The sequence below is a fragment of the Periplaneta americana genome, chromosome 9 (genome assembly GCF_040183065.1).
Source record: "Periplaneta americana isolate PAMFEO1 chromosome 9, P.americana_PAMFEO1_priV1, whole genome shotgun sequence".
Taxonomy (NCBI): Eukaryota; Metazoa; Arthropoda; class Insecta; order Blattodea; family Blattidae; genus Periplaneta; species Periplaneta americana.
This window is the reverse complement of record NC_091125.1, coordinates 172,159,747-172,172,146: the sequence shown is the minus strand read 5'-3', so window position 1 is coordinate 172,172,146 and position 12,400 is coordinate 172,159,747. Positions and strand designations below refer to the sequence as shown.

The following is a 12,400-nucleotide window of genomic DNA, read 5'->3' as shown; positions in this document are numbered from 1 at the left end:
GTCTGGCGTCCTCTTCATTCCATTTGAAAGCCACGCACAGTAGATGGGACGTCCACGCAAAGGGGAGACTCTGAAGGACTGGCTGGAGGTACCAACTACTGTAGGTTCGATAACTTGAAGTAAATTCATGGTTGGGTTGCCTCTACAACCTTCTCGTAATTAGGTAATCAAACGTACAGGGGGAAGGGAGAGGGGGGTTTATACATGGAACGCAACCCACATCTTTTCTCCAGACATCGTCGAGGGAGGTAGTTAGGGGGTGCCTCCCAATGTTTTCTTACCGAAAGGTTTCGCCTCCCTCTTCGCTATTAATTACTTTAACTTGAAACCAAAGCGTTTCCTGTGTGAAGGTACAAGAGGCTGTGGATTACCCGGCTTTGAAATGGACTCGTAGGAAACTTGAGCGAACTATACCGGATGTTTCAAAGGTTCTCTCAAGTTTAGGAATGTTGTAAAGTAAATATGTTTAGAGTTTCTGAAGCCGGAAAACTAAATATCATCAAACTTTAAGACCGTCTGCGATATTTCCTTAACCTTTCGCGTTTCGTGACATTCACAGAGAAACAAGACGAAGTTTTCGGCAACTATTGGTTTTGATTAACATAATATATGTAGTACGTGAAACTTCTGTAAGATACTAACAGAGTCTGTTCTTAGAATCAATTCTCAAGCATATTTCTGCTCAAACTCCACTTACTGTTAGCTCAAACCTTCTCGTTTGAAAGATTGGAGTTCAATCCTTGCAAGTCGTATGATATACAGTGTGTATAAAAAATAAACTGACATTCCGCATTATGGTAGATATACAGGGTGGTGACTTGGAACACGCACCATAGGGATTTCAATGCTAAATTTTATATTTTGTTATATTAGCTCCCCTAATTATTATAGAAGAAAATATCATGCAAATTTTTTGTAGAGAAAAAAAATTCTGCATCCAATCATATCTTTAAAAACAATTTTTGGCAGGGCATACAAAATCTAAAAATAAGTCCGCACCTGTGGAGTAACGGTCAGCGCGTATGGCTGCGAAACCAGGTGGTCCGGGTTCGAATCCCGGTCGGGGCAAGTTACCTGGTTGAGGTTTTTTCCGAGATTTTCCCTCAACCCAATACAAGAAAATGTTGGGTAACTCTCGGTGCTGGACCCCAGACTCATTTCACCGGCATTATCACCATTTCATTCAGACGCTAAATGACATAGATGTTGATACAGCGCCGTAAAATAACCCAATAAAATAAAAATAAAATAAATCTAAAAATAATACAAAATATTCCCGCCACAGAAACTGCACTAATTTTAATGCGTGCTAATCATAGTTGGCCATGGATTAGTAAAAGTAATTCAGTGCAAAAATATTGTTTATGGTTCATTTTGTTAAACAGAAAATGTATTCCAAGAAAGAAAAAGTTCAGTGCACGAAGAGATGCAACAAGATATCGAACATGCAGCTTGCAAACGTCAGACGAGAGTTTTATAATAGACTAGGTTATTGTTTGTCAGAAAATGGAGGTCTATTAGAGCATTTATTGTGATTTACTAATTTACCGCGAAATAATGTAAACATTGGTATTTTCATTATTAATGTCTAAAAAAATTAATTCACATTGATGTCACGTTCATTTATTTCTCCTTTAAGTTTTATCATAATTGGTTGGATCCTACACTATTTTGTTTTAAACACAAATATCAGTTAGCCATGACCTACTGTAATTGAGTTTTCATTAGAGATGGTTATAATTCCTTTTTTTTTTTTAATTTTAAATAATTCCAAACTCTCATAATCAAAATATTAATTCAATAAACCAAATGGATGCAGAATTTTTTTCTCTGCAAAAAACTTTTAATGACATTTTCTTCTATAATAATTAGGGGCGTTAATATAACAAAATATAAATTTTAGCATTGAAATCCCTATGGTGCGTGTTCCAAATCACCACCCGGTATACTGCACAATTGTAGTAGTAGTAGTAGTAGTAGTAGTAGTAGTAGTAGTAGTAGTAATGATAATAATAATAATAATAATAATAATAATAATAGTACTTACTCACTTACCTACTTACGTACTCACTGGCTTTTAAGGAACCCGGAGGTTCATTGCCGCCCTCACATAAGCCCGCCATCGGTCCCTATCCTGAGCAAGATTAATCCAGTCTCTATCATCATATCCCAATTCCTCAAATCCATTTTAATATTATCTTCCTATCTACGTCTCGGCCTCCCTAAAGTCTTTTTCCTTCCGACCTCCCAACTAACACTCTATATGCATTTCTGGATTCGCCCATACGTGCTACATACCCTGCCCATCTCAAACGTCTGGATTTAATGTTCCTAATTATGTCAGGTGAAGAATACAATGCGTGCAGTTCTGTGTTGTGTAACTTTCTCCATTCTCCTGTAACTTCATCCCTCTTAGCCCCAAATATTTTCCTAAGCACCTTATTCTCAAACACCCTTAACCTATGTTCCTTTCTCAAAGTGAGAGTCCAAGTTGCACAACCATAAATAACAACCGGTAATATAACTGTTTTATAAATTCTAACTTTCAGATTTTTTGACAGCAGACTGGATGATAAAAGCTTCTCAACCGAATAATAACAGGCATTTCCCATATTTATTCTGTGTTTAATTTCCTCCCGAGTATCATTTATATTTGTTACTGTTCGTCCCAGATATTTGAACTTCTCCACCTCTTCGAACGATAAATTTCCAATTTTTATATTTCCATTTCGTACAATATTCTGGTCACGAGACATAATCATATACTTTGTCTTTTCTGGATTTACTTCCAAACCTCTCTCTTTACTTGCTTCCAGTAAAATTCCCGTGTTTTCCCTAATCGTTTGTGGATTTTCTCCTAACATATTCACGTCATCCGCATAGACAAGCAGCTGATGTAACCCGTTCAATTCCAAACCCTCTCTGTTATCCTGGACTTTCCTAATGGCATACTCTAGAGCAATAATAATAATAATAATAATAATAATAATAATAATAATAATAATAATAATAAAAATTAATAATAATGTTGGTGATGTCGAAGAAAATAACAATGAAACGACAGCAAGAAGTTAAAACAAAGAAGAAGAAAATGCGATTATGTTGGTGGTGACGATGGAGATAACAAGCAAGGACGTCAGATCATGAAGCTTGTAATTTAAGTCTTTTAATGCTCCTGTAAGATCGTTGCCAACTCTTCTCCGATTGTTCCGATTCAGTTCTCCCTGCACTACTCCCCAATTACACGAGTGTACAGAAGGAAGATACATTCAGACCCGTCCTTAGTCACCATAGCAACTGGGGCCTTCTTAATATCCAATTCAAATGAGTGCAACCACCCCGCAGGGGATTTTCATATGCTCATAAATTAAGAGCGCAGTTGCTCTTGAGCGGGGGGCAAACTTACTTTGGGATGACAGAGTTACTGCTCAAAAATGCAGGAGAGGGGGCCGTCCATAAACTTCCTGCTACCGCTGTTTCTAAGTATTCCCCGAACTATTTCCACTTCCCGGACCTACCAAAATAATCTCAGGTCTATAAGAAGCATGATGAAAAGGTGGGATATATACAGTGTGTTCATTTTGGAATGAAACTGTTTAAAAACATACCGCTGTTTCTAAGTATTCCCCGAACTATTTCCACTTCGCAGACCTACCAAAATAATCTCAGGTCTATAAGAAGCATGATGAAAAGGTGGGATATATACAGTGTGTTCATTTTAGAATGAAACTGTTTTAAAACATACCGCTGTTTCTAAGTATTCCCCGAACTATTTCCACTTCGCAGACCTACCAAAATAATCTCAGGTCTATAAGAAGCATGATGAAAAGGTGGGATATATACAGTGTGTTCATTTTAGAATGAAACTGTTTTAAAACATACCGCTGTTTCTAAGTATTCCCCGAACTATTTCCACTTCGCAGACCTACCAAAATAATCTCAGGTCTATAAGAAGCATGATGAAAAGGTGGGATATATACAGTGTGTTCATTTTAGAATGAAACTGTTTTAAAACATACCGCTGTTTCTAAGTATTCCCCGAACTATTTCCACTTCCCGGACCTACCAAAATAATCTCAGGTCTATAAGAAGCATGATGAAAAGGTGGGATATATACAGTGTGTTCATTTTAGAATGAAACTGTTTTAAACATACCGCTGTTTCTAACTATTCCGCGAGACTATTTCCACTTCGCGGACGTACCAAAATAATCTCACGTCTATAAGAAGCATGATGAAAAGGTGGGATATATACAGTGTGTTCATTTTAGAATGAAACTGTTTTAAAACATACCGCTGTTTCTAACTATTCCGCGAACTATTTCCACTTCGCGGACGTACCAAAATAATCTCAGGACTATAAGAAGCATGATGAAAAGGTGGGATATATACAGTGTGTTCATTTTAGAATGAAACTGTTTTAAAACATACCGCTGTTTCTAAGTATTCCCCGAACTATTTGCACTTCGCGGACCTAGCAAAATAATCTCAGGTCTATAAGAAGCATGATGAAAAGGTGGGATATATACAGTGTGTTCATTTTAGAATGAAACTATTTTAAAACATACCGCTGTTTATAAGTATTCCCCGAACTATTTCCACTTCGCGGACCTACCAAAATAATCCACTTCTTTTACGCACACGTCCAATATAACACCAACTGAACCACCAACCACTAAAACATTCAAATTTGAAAATTGTACATTCAATAATTATTCCTTTTAAAATTATTCATGTTTATTTTTTATGTCATCGTCGTTAATTAAAACTTTTCTAACACTTGTTTATATTATTTAGGTTATGTTATAGCTTCTGCTATATGATATTATGGATAGTTACTTATCAGAGATTGTTTAATACTAAGATTTATTGAAAATCATCTGTCAAGTGACGTTGATTACTGGGATCCGGATAATTGAAGTGGAATGCAACTGTTTTAATAAAAATGAAACTGAATCAACAAAGCCTTCTTGACTAATAACACTGCCATCGTGATCTATATCGAGAAGGCATTGCTAGTAATCGTCTACAGAGTTTAATGAAGATTCCATAGTTGGCACAACTGATAGCAAGATAACAGCTAATCATAACACACTACTGCCATCTAGCGTAATATTTGTAATGTTGAGATGGTACAATAATACATTAGAAGATAGTGTTGTATTTTCGTAAGCCAATTAATATTTTATTGTATTAGAATATTTCATTTCTTCTAATCTTTATATACTTTCTTCTAATCGTGTAATAGTCAATTAAATCCCACTCGAGTTTTGATTTTCTCTAGATAAATCAAAACCTCCAGTGAGATTACTGTTGATAAATTCGTATTCATTTTCCTTTCCGATATCAGATAAAATCCAACCTGTACTGATTTCTTTACAAAAAACACTTTCAAATCAACCCAGACGGAACTGAATACTTGGTAAGCTACAAGTAATGGTCTACACGCAGACCTACGTAACACGCTTCACTTTGATGCCGACAACCTGATGCTAAGTGGAAAACAATGTAACGCGTGTAGTGTTTCCACCCTATCTCGGATTGCAGTATTGTGGCGCAAATTTCCCTTGAGGAGACAAAAAAGAAACTTCCCACATGAACGGCCGAAAATGATGCCGCGAGCATCCGGTAGCTCACGATGGACGGTTTGGGTTTATAGCTCCATCCCTACGACTGCGGAGTGACGCAAAAGTTTGTCAGAGTATTCAATTTTGTGTTGCTACGTCAAAATTGTTAAGAACAGCAAATACTTCTTCTTACAGCCCGTGACAAGGGGCATGGATCAACGTCAGCTGAGCCATGCATTTTATAACAGAGGCCGGACCGCGAAGAAAACTCGTGATTCGTTTGTTACAGTCCCATGAATTATTAACCAGCTTACAGTCTAGTACAGAGATAGAGGCTTCTACTTTTCTCGTGCATGAATATTCAGGCGTCAGTGCCAGACCCAGGTATTCCGGTGGTTTCTGGCAATTGTGCTGCGTTCTGGTAAGAATGATTGAGAAGTAGAAGACCATTTGCAATGGCGAACATGAAGATGGTAGAGAGCTCTAGTGTCGTGGTTCTCGACCAGGGGGCCCGCGGCACTCTGAAGGTCCTAAGAGCAGTTCATGGGTGACCGCGAAAGAAATAATAATAATAATAATAATAATAATAATAATAATAATAATAATAATACTTACTTACTGGCTTTTAAGGAACCCGGAGGTTCATTGCCGCCCTCACATAAGCCCATGATAGGCTTCCTATTCTGAGCAAGATTAATCCATTCTCTATCATCATATCCCACCTCCCTCAAATTCATTTTAATATTATCCTCCCATCTACGTCTCGGCCTCCCTAAAGGTCTTTTCCCCTCTGGCCTCCCAACTAACATTCTATATGCACATCTGGATTCGCCCATACGTGCTACATGCCCTGCCCATCTCAAACGTCTGGATTTAATGTTCCTAATTATGTCAGGTGAAGAATACAATGCGTGCAGTTCTGCGTTGTGTAACTTTCTCCATTCTCCTGTAACTTCATCCCTCTTAGCCCCGGATATTTTCCTAAGCACCTTATTCTCAAACACCCTTAACCTATGTGCCTCTCTCAAAGTGAGAGTCCAAGTTTCACAACCATACAGAACAACCGGTAATATAACTGTTTTATAAATCCTGACTTTCAGATTTTTTGACAGCAGACTGGATGATAAAAGCTTCCCAACCGAATAATAACAGGCATTTCCCATATTTATTCTGTGTTTAATTTCCTCCCGAATATCAAATATAATTGTTACTGTTGCTCCAAGATATTTGAATTTCTCTGCCTCTTCAAAAGATAAATTTCCAATTTTTATATTTATATTTTTTTATTTTATTGGGTTATTTTACGACGCTGTATCAACATCTAGGTTATTTAGCGTCTGAATGAAATGAAGGTGATAATGGCGGTGAAATGAGTCCGGGGTCCAGCACCGAAAGTTACCCAGCATTTGCTCGTATTGGGTTGAGGGAAAACCCCGGAAAAAACCTCAACCAGGTAACTTGCCCCAACCAGGATTCGAACCCGGGCCACTTGGTTTCGCAGCCAGACGCGCTGACTGTAACTCCACAGGCGTGGACATTTTATATTTAATAATAATAATAATAATAATAATAATAATAATAATAATAATAATAATTTCATACTTATCTGCCAAGTGGCAGGTCTTTCACTGGACACCCTCCATTTTCCATTATATTTTCTCTTTCCTGCCTGCCGTCTTTGATCCATATATCTTAATATCGTCTATCATCTGATATCTTCTTCTGCCCCGAACTCTTCTCCCGTTCACCATTCCTTCCAGTGTATCCTTCAGTAGGCAGTTTCTTCTCAGCCAGTGACACTGCCAATTCCTTTTTCTCTTTCTGATGAATTTCAGCATCATTCTTTCTTCACCCACTCTTTCCAACACAGCTTCATTTCTTATTCTGTCTGTCCATTTCACACGCTCCATTCTTCTCCATATCCACATTTCTAATGCTTCTAGCCGCTTCTCTTCATTTCGTCGTAATGTCCATGTTTCTGCCCCATACAATGCCATACTCCACACAAAACACGTCACTAGTCTCTTCCTTAGTTCTTTTTCCAGAGGTCCGCAGAAGATGCTCCTTTTCCTATTAAAAGCTTCCTTTGCCATTGCTATCCTCCTTTTGACTTCCTGGCAGCAGCTCATGTTACTGCTTATAGTACACCCCAAGTATTTGAAGCTGTCCACTTGCTCTACTGCCTCCTTTAGAATTCGCAAGTTTACCTTCTTCATTTTTCTTCCGTCTTGTTTGCATATTATCTCTTCGTATATTATTTGTAAAAGTTGTTCTGTGAAAATTTAAACATCCGATTATTGTGCATACATACATACATACATACATACATACATACATACATACATACATACATACATACATACATACACACGTCCGATCAGTGTTGCCAACTGGAGTGTATGGAAAGTCGCCAAACATTAGGTCAAATTATTACACATTTCTTACGAATCAATAAGGAAAATGTCAATTTTTGTCGTTACATTCCTAGTTAAACAATATAAAAGTTAAAAGAAATTGTATCCAAAAACAGTAAAAAGTTACGAGATGTAGTGACAAGTCGCTAAATTGGCAACATTACGGCCCATCTCACTCTCTCTCTCTCTCTATTCGGTTGTCGTCTATCTCTATGTGTTCGATTGTCGTATATCTGTGTATGTTCGATTGTTGTCTATCTCTAAGTGTTCGATTGTCGTATATCTGTGTATGTTCGGTTGTTGTCTATCTCTTTGTGTTCGATTGTCGTATATCTGTGTATGTTCGATTGTTGTCTATCTCTTTGTGTTCGATTGTCGTATATCTGTGTATGTTCGGTTGTTGTCTATCTCTTTGTGTTCGATTGTCGTATATCTGTGTATGTTCGATTGTTGTCTATCTCTATGTGTTCGATTGTCGTATATCTGTGTATGTTCGGTTGTTGTCTATCTCTTTGTGTTCGATTGTCGTATATCTGTGTATGTTCGATTGTTGTCTATCTCTTTGTGTTCGATTGTCGTATATCTGTGTATGTTCGGTTGTTGTCTATCTCTTTGTGTTCGATTGTCGTATATCTGTGTATGTTCGATTGTTGTCTATCTCTATGTGTTCGATTGTCGTATATCTGTGTATGTTCGGTTGTTGTCTATCTCTTTGTGTTCGATTGTCGTATATCTGTGTATGTTCGATTGTTGTCTATCTCTTTGTGTTCGATTGTCGTATATCTGTGTATGTTCGGTTGTTGTCTATCTCTATGTGTTCGATTGTCGTATATCTGTGTATGTTCGGTTGTTGTCTATCTCTTTGTGTTCGATTGTCGTATATCTGTGTATGTTCGATTGTTGTCTATCTCTTTGTGTTCGATTGTCGTATATCTGTGTATGTTCGGTTGTTGTCTATCTCTTTGTGTTCGATTGTCGTATATCTGTGTATGTTCGGTTGTTGTCTATCTCTTTGTGTTCGATTGTCGTATATCTGTGTATGTTCGGTTGTTATCTATCTCTTTGTGTTCGATTGTCGTATATCTGTATGTTCGATTGTTATCTATCTCTATGTGTTCGATTGTCGTATATCTGTGTATGTTCGGTTGTTATCTATCTCTTTGTGTTCGATTGTCGTATATCTGTGTATGTTCGATTGTTATCTACCTCTTTGTGTTCGATTGTCGTATATCTGTGTATGTTCGGTTGTTGTCTATATCTTTGTGTTCGATTGTCGTATATCTGTGTATGTTCGATTGTTGTCTATCTCTTTGTGTTCGATTGTCGTATATCTGTGTATGTTCGGTTGTTGTCTATCTCTTTGTGTTCGATTGTCGTATATCTGTGTATGTTCGGTTGTTGTCTATATCTTTGTGTTCGATTGTCGTATATCTGTGTATGTTCGGTTGTTGTCTACCTCCAAATTAGACAGTTCAGATTTGAAACAATATTGATTCAAAATGTCTGAAGAGTGACAAAAAGTAGATAAAACTACCTATGAAGCGGGAATGAAACCACAATGACGTCATTGTACAAAATGTTGCTTCAAATTATTTAACAGCACAGGTGAACAGTAAAACAAAATGATCTGTAACATAAGAACGCTATATATTCAGTGCCATTTGTTATCATTTATTCAGCAAGACAAGATTATGAAACCCGCATTACATCATCGCATAACATATTGCTGCTAATTATTTAAAGTCAGACGGCAGGACAAGCGCACATAATGGTCTGCAACTCCATAACATTACAGAAGATAGCCTCCGTGCTAAATTATATAATTTTTACATATGAAAGGATTAAAGCAACCCGCGTGACTGCGGTGCATAAAATGTTGCGGCCAAGTGTTTTAATTGAAATGAAAAGCCACTTGTTCAGGTGAGAGTGACGTAATTTGTTGCAGGTTGCTTCTGCCTCCCCCTAAGTTCACAGGAAATTAAATCTACATAATGTATTTCTGAGAACTGTTTGTTCTTGGTACATATTTACTCATAGCCTCTGGAGATGGACGTACGCATGCGCGCGGCCATCCAAGCAACTAATACGGACGACGAGGTCTGCTTCACAATTTAGTGTATTACTCGGCCCATGCCGGGCCCGACCTCCTCCTCTTTTCCAAGTCAAATCGCCTCGGTTACAATTCCTGATATCTCTCATACTGTAACGTGCAAGTGGATCAACCACAGTTTCCAGCGAACCAGAGAGTTGTAATCATTTAGGCGCGTTCGCTTTTGTATGCATTTCACTTACGGTATAGTTGGAATACTCAAATCACACTTACTGGCTCTTAAGGAACCCGGAGTTTCATTGCCGCCCTCATATAAGCCCGCCATTTGTCCCTATCCTGAGCAAAATTAATCCATTCTCTATCATCATATCCCACCTCCCTCAAATCCATTTTAATACCATCTTCCCACCTACGTCTCGGCCTCCCTAAAGGTCTTTTTCCCTCCGGCCTCCCAACTAACACTCTATATGCATTTCTGGACTCACCCATACGTGCTGCATGCCCTGCCCATCTCAAACGTCTGGATTTAATGTTCCTAATTATGTCAGGTGAAGAATACAATGCGTGCAGTTCTGCGTTGTGTAACTTTCTCCATTCTCCTGTAACTTCATCCCTCTTAGCCCCAAATATTTTCCTAAGCACCTTATTCTCAAACACCCTTAACCTATGTTTCTCTCTCAAAGTGAAAGTCCAAGTTTCACAACCATACAGAACAACCGGTAATATAACTGTTTTTATAAATTCTAACTTTCAGATTTTTTGACAGCAGACTGGATGATAAAAGTTTCTCAACCGAATAATAACAGGCATTTCCCATATTTATTCTGCGTTTAATTTCCTCCCGAGTATCATTTATATTTTTTTACTCTTGCTCCAAGATATTTCAATTTTTCCACCTCTTCCAAGGATAAATCTCCAACTTTTATAGTTCCATTTCGTACAATATTCTGATCACGAGATATAATCATATACTTTGTCTTTTCGGGATTTACTTTCAACCCTATCGCTTTACTTGCTTCAAGAAAAATTGCCGCGTTTTCCATAATCGTTTGTGGATTTTCTCCTAACATATTCACGTCATCCGCATAGACAAGAAGCTGATGTAACCCGTTCAATTCCAAACCCTGCCTGTTATCCTGAACTTTCCTAATGGCATATTCTAGAGCAAAGTTAAAAAGTAAAGATGATAGTGCATCTCCTTGCTTTAGCCCGCAGTGAATTGGAAAAGCATCAGATAGAAACTGGCCTATACGGACTCTGCTGTACGTTTCACTGAGACACATTTGAATTAATCGAACTAGTTTCTTTGGAATACCAAATTCAATAAGAATGTCATATAAAACTTCTTTCTTAACCGAGTCATACGCCTTTTTGAAATCTATTAATAACTTTTAGTGTATATTATGTTACAATAAATTGCAATACAAATAAAATTATGTTATTGTAACGGGTTAAATAGATCCAGATTGGATTATAACACACGTGATTACAACAGATTAGAATAAAGTTAACTAGGATAGGTTTTATATGGTCAGAAAATATATATTTGGTTCGAATATGATTGGTTAAAACAATCAGAGATTACATGTAGCCTAGAGACAAACCTCTATGCATACGTTTGTATGTAGGCTACTCAACATTGTTAGCGTAGTTCTGTTTTTCCCACAATTTTCTAGGTTCTTGAAGAAATATTGGAAAATCTCATGAGTACTAGAAACTTTTTGTTTCTCCTAGGCGTGCAGAGACATCTATTCTTAGTGCGGGAAACTTCGTGAGGGAATTTTTTTTTTTTTAAGTAAATGAAAGTATTATTAGTAACCTTAAATCAATTCAAGAACACTGGATTCACTTCCCTTATGAAAAAATCTGTGCTGCATATTTTCTTTTTTTTCACGAGTTTTTTTTCCTGCCCACAAACTCTCTCTGAATGCAAGCACGATAGCCGATGGATCACAATGAATATGTGCACTGCATTCAAAGAGCCTCTTATCATGTCAGTACAGTAGCTGACACGTTAGCTGTCATAAACGTCAGCTCTAGTAACATACATTTAAGCCAAGAGCTGAGATAAAGTCCTGCAGGGCCGCCGCTCGCTTGTTTCCCGTTGCCTAGGAACACGCGATGTTCGTAGTACATTATGACGAAGACACGGCACGTGTGTCTGTCTTGCGCCCAGCTTGTCTCCCTGATAACACTTAATCCGTGCACATTTTTCGTCCGCTAATCCACTACACAGCGTTCACTAAGCCCTCAATGTCGGATGCTAATCCATGTCCCCAGTGGTTGCAGCCCTACAGGGGTCCTGTACAACCTGTGTCAAGTCCGACCACTTTACAGGACATAACCTGGGCGCTGGTGCTCAACCTGTTG

General features: G+C 37.9%; 1 protein-coding gene across 1 annotated transcript in view; it reads left to right on the top strand.

Annotated features, from left to right (window-relative positions):
- LOC138706744 (uncharacterized) overlaps positions 1-12,400 on the top strand; it is a 736,334-nt gene that overhangs the window by 349,336 nt on the left and 374,598 nt on the right. The gene's annotated exons all lie outside the window — the stretch shown is intronic.